The following is a 10,759-nucleotide window of genomic DNA, read 5'->3' as shown; positions in this document are numbered from 1 at the left end:
AAAAGAACTGTACCTACTATTGGAATAATTTTTTATCCTTTGCACCTATTTGAATTACCAAATGGACTAAATTACAGCATGTCACTGACTTTGACATTACAAAATCGGCAACCACATGTGCCTTAGAGGGATTTTTAAAAAAGAAAAAAAAACATGATGAGAGCACTTGGCTCAGGTCTGATATGTTCTGTAAGTCCCATGACTTGTTCTTGGCCTTGAGCACAGGACAGTTCCAAGGAAAGAGAAAAGAGGAGGCGTTACTGCTGTTAATCCTCACTTTGAAAGAGCATCAAATCCAGCCAACAAGCCTCGTGTATCCGTGTGTGTGTCTGTGTTTAGTTGTTTCATGTGTAATTCTTAAATGAGCAGGTTTTTTTTCAAATGCAGTTTCATCTGCTATAGGAAGTTAGAGCCAAACCTTAAATTCTTAAGACTTGAATGTGGGGTATAAGGTATGATTTATTTGGGCAGCGTATCACATGAAAAATTTGTCGTTTTTATTTAAGCGAATGCCAGTTTTCCATAATAAAAAAATGTAATTAATTCTGCATCCAGAAACCTACATGACCTACATGATTTTAACTATTTAGTTATTTCCCAGTATAAGCTTTATTGGAAAGTTGAATGGAAAAAAATCATCAAATGTTTATGTTATTAAAAATGAAATGAAGAAAGGCTACAAACATAAAGGCAAAAAAGAGTGGCATATGAACAAGTAGTAACACTAGTGGTACCATTTTTCTACAAGCAGGTTCTATTTTTTGTGTTAAGTGTATTAAACCCATACACAAAGCAGCTAATCGCAATTGATATCCAGGTGAGGTGCAAAAAGAAAGAACAACAAACTGTTGCTCTGCTATATGTAGCCTGGTGTGAAAAACTCTCCCCACCTGCTCCTAATTTGTTAGTTTTTTTAATTTTTTGCCACACTCAAATGTTTCAGGTCATCAAACAAATTTGAATATGAGACAAAGGTATTGCAACTAAACCCAAAATGCATTTTCATCTGTTAAGGGAAAAAGCTATCTAAACCTACATGGATGGCCCAGTGTGAAAAAGTTAAGTGCCCCCTAAACCTCAAAAAAACGGTTGTGCCAAGAACTGCAATAACTGGCAATGAGTATTTCACATCACTGTGGAGAGATTTTGGTCAACTCTTCTTTGCCCACTTGTTTTAATTCAGTTATACTGGAGGGTTTTTGTTTGTTTGTTTTTTCGAATTAACAGCCTGTTTAAGGTTGTGCCAAAGCATTTCAATCAGATTTAAGTCTGATCTTTGACTAGGACACTCATTTTGGCTGAACATAGGTGGATTATCTGGTGTCTTTCAGATCATCGTCCTGCTGCTTAACTTTAGTGCAGTTGATCTTCAGGGCACGAACTGATGGTCGGACATTCTCCTTTGGGATTTTCGGTTAGAGAGCAGAATGCATTGTTCCATCAACCACAGCAAGTCGCCCAGGTCCTATGCAGCGAAGCAGCCCCAGACCATAAAACTACTACCACCATGTTTGGCAGTTGAAATGATGTTCTTTCATGAATTGCTACTGTGGCAACATGAAGAAATAACTCAGGAATAACAAATCACGTCACTTGACGAGTTATGTTCCAAGGCTGATATTTCTACGCCATGTGGGCTGCTACTTGGAGTGGGGCTCTTCTGATGGTAGATTCACTCCTACCACTGCCTTCAACAAGGTACAATGAACATACTTTATTTTACTGGGGTCATTTACAGATGTAACAGTATTCCTGGACACCGGCAGAGTATAAATTATGCAAAGTCCTATTAAAACGTTCACACTTCCAGACGGATGATTGGGGATAGTATAAGATTTCTCAGTTAGGTAAAACTTACAAAGTTGCTGGATCAGGGAGCTTTCAAATTTGTGTCCCTGAATGGATGCGAAGAGGTACACCAAACTTTGAGAACCACTCGGTTACAAGGACACGGGCCACTGCAGCAGCTCATTCTCCAGCACATTGTGAGAAGAGTCCAACAGAGTGTAATCAATAGCAAAATTTTCATTTGGGCAAAAAGACAACAACTGTCCCATATAGCTTTGAGCAACTGGTTGTGTGTTTTTTGCAACTTGAGAATGTTCCCATGCCTGACACCAGTGAGCTACCTCAGCAGACATACCTGGCCAGTAGCACCATGAACATCTAGTCCTTTCCAGACCTTTATGGTCGTGGTCCTGATGAACTTGAGTCAGCACCTCCTTAATTAGTACATGAGGCAGCAAAAGCTGGAGCACCACCTCAGCACCTTTGGGGCAATGAACTTAAACAATTAAACAAACAAACCTAAGCTAAAACACCAGGATTTCATTTTATCACAGAATCGGCCTGCTGGAGGGCATGGTGGTGAGATGAGGCAAAAACATAATGGCAGCTTGCAGCACATTAACTGGTTCCAGCTACAAGGCTCGTTGAAGGGGTTCAGGTAGGGGTGTACAAGGAATCATGGCTTTTATGTCCTGCAGACTGGGCAGATGCTGGCAGAATAAGTGTCTCCGTTCGTATTGCTCCTTTCTGACTTGTACTTTAATTCAAAGTCAAAAAGACGAGTTGAGCTTCACAGCACTGTTCAGTAGTCCCAGGTTTAGCAGAAGACAAATGACTAAGGATGTTCTTGTCAGTATAAAAATTACACTTGTGGCCCAACAAGAATTTTTCAGTCACGGTCCACTTACGTGCCAAAAATTGGCACACAGAAATCTGTAAAAGGAAAGCACTGGTGCTGTTGTGAGCTTAGTTTTTTTTTTTTTTTTTTCAACATTATGTTTATTAAAGTTTTACATATATACATACATAAAGTACATACACAAACAAATTTACACGATAAACGAAACACAAGGTACATTCAATGAAAGCACTTGAGTCCATGAGACCTCTGACAGATTTTAAAGAATAATTTTCAGATTGCAGCATATGGTTGTGGTCCTGTACAGGGAATAGCTAGGCTGTCCCTGTCTCACACAGTAAACCAGATAGATCTTTATTCCCAATATACTGGATGTAGCGCCCCCAAATTTTCTGGAAAATTTCTTGTTTATCTTTTAGAGTATATGTAATTTTCTCTAATGGTAAACATAAAGACAATTCTTTGAACCAATGTGAAATACTTGGTTTGCCAAGACTCCTCCACGTTAGAGCTATCACTCTCTTTGCTTGTAGTATTCCCATGTTTATGAAGATTTTTTCAAAATGATTTATGTTACACCCTACAGGATATAATCCCAGTAGGAAAAGTTTGGGATCCATCACAAGTTTAATTGACAAAATCTCCTTTATCATTGCTCTAACCTCTTCCCAAAACTCCTTTATTTTTGGACATGACCATAAACAGTGGAGCAATGTGCCCTTATCTTCTTCACATCTATTACAGATATCAGGAATCTGCATATTAAATTTGTTAAGTTTTTCTGGTGTTATGTACACTCTCATCAACCAATTAAATTGTAGCAATTTTAGACGTGTGTTCCCTGTCTGTGTTTGGGCTAGCTTACATGCTCTACTCCATTGTTCCACTGTCAATTCCTCCTGTAAGTCATACCTCCAAGCTTCAAGCTTAGCAGCAGATGAATCAGGAGAGGATGTCATCATCAAGTTATATAATTCAGATATCATCCCTCTACCAGTGGGGTTTTTGGTTAGGATTTTCTCTAATGTGGACAGCGGGGGAATATGTGTAAAATCATTATGATAAGACCTGATAAAACTCCTAAACTGTAGGTATTTGAAAAAGTGCTTTCGGGGAATATTAAATTTAGAGATTAGTTGTTCAAAACTTAAAAGTCTTCCATCACCCCCGAAAGCATCCTTCACCAGTCCCAGCCCCGAGTCTGCCCACATTTTAAAACCACCGTCCGCCCTACCCGGGGCAAAATAATTGTTGCCCCAAATCGGGCTAAAAACGGAGAGGGGAGATTTTACGTTTAAATATCTTTGAGTGACATGTAAGATATAAATCATGTTTTTAACTATAGGATTAAGCGTAATGTCCTTGAGTTTATTATATTTATCAGAGTATACATATGTAGGAAGTGGAAGCCTAAGAGAGAGAGACTCAATAGTTCTCCATGCGGGGGGCTTTTCTGCAGCATAATAGAACATTATAGTTCTTAACTGGGCTGCCCAGTAATACCAAACCATGTTAGGACATTGCAGCCCTCCTGCATCAAAGGGCAAGTATAAAAGTGATAAGCGAAGTCTGGGACGCTTGTTATTCCATAAAAACTGATTAAACAGTTTTCTTATTTTAAGGAAAAAGTCTGAGGGGGGTGGCAAGGGGATATTCTGAAACAGATACAGAAGCTTAGGGAGCACGTTCATCTTTAGTATATTTATTCTACCAATCAGTGAAATTTGGAGACTCGACCATCTCTCCACTGATTTGGATATGTCAGTCATAATTGGACTATAATTATGGTTCACCACCTCTTCCAATTTCGGGACAATCTGAATACCTAGATAAGTAAACTGATTCACATTTCTAAAATGGCAGGTGTATTTAGGTGGATTCATCCTTTCTTCTGAGTTCAAAAGCATTATAGAAGATTTTGATTTATTGATTTTATAACCAGAAATATGTCCAAATTTTCCAATTAGGTCTAAAATGGCTGGAGCTTAGTTTTTAATGGCTTAAAGCTTTGGTGACACTCTTCAGTCCAGTTCCCAATGACACCATGCTCTGCCCCAAGACTGTGCCACCAGGTTATGCAGAGGGACAGCAAACTTCGCAAAACCAAGAGAGGACCATAGTTCTGAAACTGTTTTAGGAGGCTGCCAGTTAGCTACTACCTTAACCTTGCTGGGACCTGTGGAGACACCCTGATAAGAAATGGCATGGCCCAAGTAATGAACCTCTGGCTGGAAACAGGCACATTTGGAAAGCTTTGCTTTCAAGCCCTCCTGCTGAAGCCACAGGGGTTTTCACATTGGATGGATGGATGCCATTCTTACCCAGTCACTTTCTCATAATTGAATCATGATCCTTGAAACAAATGAGGCCTGTAGTCTTTAGATGTTGCCCTGGAATCTTATGTGATCTCCTGGATTAGTTGTCAGTGTGCTCTTGGAGTAATATTGGTAGGCTGATCATTCTTGGGAAGGTTCACCACTGTTCCAAGCTTTCTCCATTTATGGATAATGGCAGCTAGCATTGTTCACTGGAGTCCCAAAGCCTCAAGCGTTTGAAACCCAGACTGATGACAGATGTCAGTGACTTTGTTTCTCATCTGTTCTTGAGTTTCTTTAGATCATTTCATGATGTGTTGATCTTTTAGCTTGCTTCACTTTGTCAGACTGATCTATTTAAGTGATTTGAAACACTGCAGCAAGAGTACCTACAAGGACTAGAAAGAGAGAGCATAATTCTCCTGTTTTGGCTTCCCTTCATTGACTCCCTATTAAATCCAGAATGAAATTTAAAATCCTGCTCCACACATGAATAATCAGGCCCCATCTTATCTTAATAACCTTATAGTACCACATCACCCCATTAGAGCACTTCACTCAGCCTGCAGGCTTACTTGTGGTCCCTAGAGTATTTACTAGCAGAATGGAAAGCAGACCCTTCAGCTTTCAGGCCCCTCTGCTGTGGACCAAGCTTCCAGTTTGGATTCAGGAGACAGACGCCCTCTCTACTTTTAAGTTGAGGCTTAAAACTTTACTTTTGATAAAGCATATACTTAGGACTGGACGTAGGACTAAATTGATTTCTTGATTAATCAGGACTGGATGTGGCTAGTGACATGAAACTCAGTTTTCCTGGTTACTCAAAGAAATCAGTGAAATCATAATTTAAAAACTGCATTTTGTATTTACTCAAGTTGTCTTTGTCTAAGATTCGAATTTGTTTGATCATCTAGAAACATGTAAGTGTGACAAATATCCAAAAAAGTAAGAAATCAGGAAGGGGTCAAAAACTTTTTATCCGCAATGTATCCAAAGCTCTTTAGTCCTTTTTTTTCCCCTGGAAAAACAAAAATGGGACATTTTGAAAACAAATCCGTGGAGTTTTTTTTTTTTTGTTTTTTTTAATATCCTCAAGTAACCACCTGGAACACTTTGACTCAAGAAGACACAACATGGTGGAAGCAGATTGTATTTATCATCAGTACCTTATTTTTCGTTTCTATTCTCCAACCATCACAACTTCTCATGACCTTGTGACCTCAATGTTCAGGTGGTGGTAGTGGTGGTGGAGAGGGGGAGAGGGCTTACCAAGGCTGATACAGTGAAGTCTCATCACTGGCTGTTTTCTTTTGTTTTATCAAATTAGGATCGAGCTGCACATTGCCAATCACAGAACACAGGCTTTTCAAAGCAGCTCGCAGAGAGCACATCAAGTACATGTTCTGTTCCTTCCCAAGGCAAAATCAGATCTTTTTGAGACAACAGCACACATTTAAGGTAGAAATAACTATTCTATGTAACAATAAAAATATCATAGGACTGGATAATGGGTCTAGAATGCTCTTTATTTTAGATTAAATTGAAAGCTAGTCCACTTATGAACTTATTTTATTTCACAGTTTTCATTTAAGAAATCATACTTTACTTGTTCAGTCCTTTGATTGCTCGTTATTAATTAATTACTCATTTAAAGGAAAATCAGGGAATTAAATAACACTATTCAAAATAAAATACATTTAAACATTGTAAAAGTGACCTCACTGTCTGCAAGATTTGTTTCCTCAAAATAAGAAACCTGGAAATTCATGTCCACCATCAAGTCCCCAGTTCATTTATTTATGCCACCTCTGTGTGATTCCCATTGGCTGACAACCTACGTATCTGTGACACAGTGAAAACCAATCCGCCATAACTTTCCATCAGAGGTCCGGGAGGGGAAAACTCATGACAACCAAATGGCATAATGTTACCAAAGTCAGAGTCAGTTCATGAAGTATTCAGCAGGTAACCAGTGTAAGCTGCCATCTGTGACCAGTTGTGTGTTTACCATCACAAAAACAAAACAGCGTCACGGGATGGGGAACACCTCGTACTTAACCACATGTTTTATACCTTGTTACAAACAAACAACCGATATCTGGGACACACATAAAAGAACTGCAAATAAATGCAGAGAATTAATTCAAGTCTTATTTAATTTGGCCAATACATAAAGACAAAAAAGACAAAATGGCTAAGTCCCAGTGCAGTACGAGTTTAATAATTAATTGCAACAAATCATAACTGAACATTTAGTATCTTGTGAATGTGGGCTTTCCAACACTTTGGTAAAAGCTCATTTTGCTCTTATATTACTTTCTGACTTGGCTTGTCTTTTCTATTTTTTCCCAAATTTCAATCCTACAATTGAATCCCTGCAGTTCATAATGTCTGCATCCTGCAGCATTGTCTCTGTAATTCTGCTGTTCGAGTCTTCTACATAATAACACCTGCTTTCTCGAGACTGGTACTGACGTCACTGACATTTGTTTTGGGGTTCTTTTTCACAGCTTGAAGGATTTGTCTGTCATCAGCTGCAGCTGTTTTCCATGGGAGACCTGCCCTTTGTGTATTTTGTCCACAAGCTTTTTCTTTCCACTCTGCTGTACTTGTTATATCAGTTTCCTGTGTTGTGGTTCTTAATGATTTTGGTTTTTGCATCTTACAGATTAACTGTTTTTCTGCCACTATTCACTGTTTATGGTCTTCTCTCGCCTCCATTTTCCTTCTACTGGCTCCAGTCAGCTGTCAGTCAGTGGTTAAATTACTGTAGCACAGGGTCTGATCAGCACAGCTAATTGATTGCAGTGAAACAATAAGAGATAAGTGTGAGGACCATTTTATGTAATTTCACCCTCAATTTCTGATTTCATATCCTAAAACACTTTATTAAAGGTTTACACTTTACTGATATCATTTTGCTAGTCGCTTTTTTGCAAAGAGAGACAAAGTATTTCCCCCTAAAAATATATTATATCCCTCACTGCATAGTTGTTGTTTTTTTGTTAACCACCCTTACTGTTACTACAAAGAGATCTTTATTGCATTACCACATGAGGATCAGCTCATTTTGCAACATGTGGAGTCACACTCACAGCCACAGACGCAGTGTGACGTGTGACTCCACGCTGAGTTACACTCTTCATCAAGCAGGAGCATGCAGGGCTAGACTGGAATTGTTTAAACACTTTTTATGGGTCAACAAAACATTGAACATTAGCATGCTTTTAACTCTTAATAACCTTTACATAACCTTAACTACATTTTATTGTCACTATGGAGGTCCTTTAATTTTGACCAAAAAATATTAATAATAATGCAATGTTCATTAAGGTTTTTATTGGAACTAAAGTTTTTTGTTTGTTTGTTTGTTTTTGTTTGAGGTTTTTTATCTGTAGCATGTTGCTTCCACTTGCTTCCATAGATCATATTGTGAAGGAGGAACCAATGACCAGTTTGGCCAGTGACAAAATAAGTGGTCTCACAGTGACTAGTTACTGGTTGTTGGCCTATGTTCATAACTTCTTAAAGACGCAATGATCTTGAATACAAGGAAATTAAAGGAGAAATGAGAAGGATCTCCAGAAGATACACAGCTATGTGATTATCATGAGTCGTAAAGTTGATGGCTGCTGGTCATGGCCAGCCTATAGGCAACCAGACCACAAAACTTCCTCCAAACCATCAACGTGTCTTTTAGACCCCATTCTTACAAGCCTGCTTAAAGAAGTCCTGCCATTAATTAATGCTTCAATCTTAATATGATCAACCTGTTTCTAACAATCAGTTATGTACCACAGGCCTTCAAGCTGGCTGTGGTCAAACCTTTACTTAAAAAGTCATCACTAGACCCAGCGGTCTTAGCTAATTATAGGCCAATCTCCAACCTTCCTTTCATATCAAAAATCCTTGAAAGAGTAGTTGTCAAACAGCTAACAGATCATCTGCAGAGGAATGGTTTATTTGAAGAGTTTCAGTCAGGTTTCAGAGCTCATCACAGCACAGAAACAGCTTTAGTGAAGGTTACAAATGATCTTCTTATGGCCTCTAACAGTGGACTCATCTCTGTGCTTATCCTGCTAGACCTCAGTACAGCATTTGATACTGTTGAGTATAATATCCTTTTAGAGCAATTAGAGCATACTGTAGGTATTACAGATACTGCGCTGCAGTGGTTTGTATCACATCTATCTAATAGACTCCAATTTGTTCATGTAAATGGAGAGTCCTCTTCACCCACTAAGGTTAATTTTGGAGTTCCACAGGGTTCAGTGCTAGGACCAATTCTGTTTACATTATACATGCTTCCCATATCATTAGAAGACATAATATACATTTTTACTGATATGCAGATGACACCCAGCTCTATCCGTCCATGAAGCCAGATAACACACACCAATTAGTTAAACTGCAGGAATGTCTTAAAGACATAAAGGCCTCTAACCTTCTGCTTCTAAATTCAGATAAAACTGAGGTTATCTTACTCTGCTCTGAAAATCTTTGAAATATGGTATCTAACCAGATTCTTACTCTGGATGGCATTACCTTGGCCTCCAGTAACACTGTGAGGAACCTTGGAGTCATTTTTGACCATGATATGTCCTTAAATGCACATATTAAACACATATGTGGGACTGCTTTCTTCCATTTGCACAGTATCTCTAAAATTAGAAATATCCTGTCTCAGAGTGACGCTGAAAAACTAGTCCATGCATTTATTACTTCCAGGCTGGACTACTGTAATTCATTATTATCAGGATGTCCTAAAAACTCCCTGAAAAGCCTTCAGCTAATCCAAAATGCTGCAGCAAGAGTACTGACAGGGACTAGAAAGAGAGAGCAGATTTCTCCTGTTTTGGCTTCCCTTCATTGGCTCCCTGTTAAATCCAGAATTGAATTCAAAATCCTGCTCCTCACATACAAGGTCTTAAATAATCAGGCTCCATCTTATCTTAATGACCTTGTAGTACCATATCACCCTACTAGAGCACTTCGCTCTCGCACTGCAGGCCTACTTGTTGTTCCCAGAGTATTTAAAAGTAGAATGGGAGGCAGAGCCTTCAGTTTTCAGGCCCCTCTTCTATGGAACCAGCTTCCAGTTTGGATTCAGGAGACAGACACTATCTCTACTTTTAAGATTAGACTTAAAACTTTCCTTTTTGCTAAAGCGTATAGTTAGGGCTGGATCAGTTGACCCTGAATCTCACTTCTCACTGTTGCCAAAGTGCTTGCTCATAGGGGATCATTTGATTGTTGGGTTTTTCTCTGTATGTATTATTGTGGGGTCGACCGTACAATATAAAGCGCCCCGAGGCGATTGTTGTTGTGATTTGGCGCTGTATAAATAAAATTGAATTGAATTGAACTGAATTCAATTTAGAGGTCTTCCTTTTACTCAGCACACAAATCATCATCATTATCTTTGGATCTGTAGACTGAGCAGCCAACTGTTTCCACCCCCTGAAGCTACTTTGCTATTCCATTGAATAATGTTTATACAGTAGTCATCAAGAACCAGTGCAATCCTCTGCTGTTGCTGGCACTTCTTTTCACTTTATGACTTACCTAACTAGAAAAAGCTGAATCAGTGACATTTACCATAACACATAACACCACAAATCCACTGCACCCAATCCCCAGAAGGTTAACGCAGACTTATCAGCTCTGTTAATTAGCCTCAGTTGCTAGTTCTTTGTATTCTGTACTTATGTATTTTTAATGTATTTTTTGTGAAATGTAGATCTACATAACCACTCTGAAAAAAATCAACCAGTGGAAAAACTTTTTAAAAGATCAA

The sequence above is a fragment of the Perissodus microlepis genome, chromosome 7, assembly GCF_051167445.1.
Source record: "Perissodus microlepis isolate ML-2025 ecotype Zambia chromosome 7, ASM5116744v1, whole genome shotgun sequence".
Classification (NCBI taxonomy): Eukaryota; Metazoa; Chordata; class Actinopteri; order Cichliformes; family Cichlidae; genus Perissodus; species Perissodus microlepis.
This window is presented reverse-complemented; position numbering follows the sequence as displayed.